This window comes from Eschrichtius robustus, chromosome 15 (assembly GCF_028021215.1).
Source record: "Eschrichtius robustus isolate mEscRob2 chromosome 15, mEscRob2.pri, whole genome shotgun sequence".
Classification (NCBI taxonomy): domain Eukaryota; kingdom Metazoa; phylum Chordata; class Mammalia; order Artiodactyla; family Eschrichtiidae; genus Eschrichtius; species Eschrichtius robustus.
Genome location: NC_090838.1, coordinates 59,972,454 through 59,974,700, shown reverse-complemented (window position 1 = coordinate 59,974,700; position 2,247 = coordinate 59,972,454). Strand labels below are relative to the sequence as shown.

Below are 2,247 nucleotides of genomic sequence, written 5' to 3'. Positions count from 1 at the left end.
CGTTTTTTAAAAGACATATACAAGAACATGTCTTTTATGTTCATAGCAGCTCTATTTGTAATCATCTCCAACTGGGAACTCCCTCAAAGCCCATCGACAGAAGAATGAATAAACAAATAGTGGTATATTCATACAATAAAATACTATTAAGCAGAGTAAAACAATAACAGTAGCTACACATAACAACCTGGGTGAATCTTAAAAACATATTGTTGAGTAGAAGAGGCCAGATCCACAAGAATATATATTAACTTTTTTCCCAACGGGTTTGCTGCCAGGACACGGGTGTCGTGAAAACCTAAGCAAAACCTAAGCAAAAATGGGAAAGGAGAAGACCCACATCAACATCGTTGTCATTGGACACGTAGATTCGGGGAAGTCTACCACTACTGGCCATCTGATCTACACATGTGGTGGGATAGACAAGAGAACCATTGAAAAGTTTGAGAAGGAGGCTGCCGAGAGGGGAAAGGGTTCCTTCAAGTATGCCTGGGTCTTGGACAAACTGAAAGCTGAACGCGAGCGTGGTATCACCATTGATATCTCCCTATGGAAATTCGAGACCAGCAAGTACTATGTGACCATCATTGATGCCCCACGACACAGAGACTTCATCAAAAACATGATTACAGGCACATGCCAGGCTGACTGTGCTGTCCTGATCGTTGCTGCTGGTGTTGGTGAATTTGAAGCAGGTATTTCCAAGAATGGGCAGACCTGTGAGCATGCCCTTCTGGCCTACACTCTGGCCACACTCTGGGTGTGAAACAACTAGTTGTTGGAGTTAACAAAATGGATTCCACTGAGCCACCCTACAGCCAGAAGAGATAGGAGGAAATTGTTAAGGAAGTCAGCACCTACATTAAGAAAATTGGCTACAAACCCGACACAGTAGCATTTGTGCTAATTTCTGGCTGGAATGGTGTCAACATTCAACCATTCCAACATGCTGGAGCCAAGTGCTAACATGCCTTGGTTCAAGGGATGGAAAGTCACCCGTAAAGATGGCAATGCCAGTAGAACCACACCGCTTGAAGCTCTGGATTGCATCCTGCCACCAACTTGCCCAACTGACAAGCCCTTGTGTTTGCCCCTCCAGGACGTCTACAAAATTGGTGGTATTGGCACTGTCTCTGTGGGTCAAGTGGAGACTGGTGTTCTCAAACATGGCATGGTGGTCACCTTTGCTCCAGTCAAAGTGACAACTGACGTGAAGTCTGTCAAAATGCACCATGAAGCTTTGAGTGGAGCCCTTCCTGGGGACAATGTGGGCTTCAATGTCAAGAATGTGTCTGTCAAAGATGTTCGTCACGACAATGTGGCTGGTGACAGCAAAAATGACCCACCAATGGAAGCAGCTGGCTTCACAGTTCAGGTGATTATCTTGAACCATCCAGGCCAAAGCAGTGCTGGATATGCACGTGTGCTGGATTTTCACACAGCTCACATTGCTTGCAAGTTCACTGAGCTGAAGGAGAAGATTGATCGCCATTCTGGGAAAAAGCTGGAAGATGGCCCCAAATTCTTGAAATCTGGTGATGCTGCCATCATTGATATGGTTCCTGGCAAACCCATGTGTGTTGAGAGCTTCTCTGACTATCCTCCTCTGGGCCGTTGTGCTGTTCGTGACATGAGACAGACGGTTGCTGTGGGTGTCATCAAAGCAGTGGACAAGAAGGCAGCTGGAGCTGGCAAGGTCACCAAGTCTCCCCAGAAAGCTCAGAAGGCTAAATGAATATTATCCTCAATACCTGCCACCTCAGTCTTAATCAGTGGTGGAAGAACGGTCTCAGAACTGTTTGTCTCAATTGGCCATTTAAGTTTAATAGCAAAGACTGGTTAATGATAACAATGCATTGTAAAACCTTCAGAAGGAAAGGAGAATGTTTTGTGGACCATTTGTTTTGTTTGTGGCAGATTTAAGTTATTAGCTTTTAAAATCAGTACTTTTTAATGGAAACAACTTCACCAAAAATCTGTCACAGAATTTGAGACCCATTAAAAAAGTTTAATGAGAAAAAAAAAAGAATATATATTATATAATTCCATTTATATAAAGTTTAAATACAGGTCAAACCAAACTATACTGCTTAGGGTTCCATGCTTAGGAGAAAAACTACAATGAGAAACAAGGAAATAATTATCACAGAAGTTAAGTTAATAATTATCTTTCAAAAGAAAAGGAGTAGTGATTAGGGGGAATCACTTTTGGGATTTCTGGAATATTGGCAATTTTGTATTTCTTGA

At 42.7% G+C, this 2,247-nt stretch overlaps 1 pseudogene; it reads left to right on the top strand.

Annotated features, from left to right (window-relative positions):
* Positions 1-281: 281 nt before the first annotated feature.
* LOC137777472 (elongation factor 1-alpha 1 pseudogene) lies at positions 282-1,900 on the top strand (annotated as a pseudogene).
* Positions 1,901-2,247: the final 347 nt, after the last annotated feature.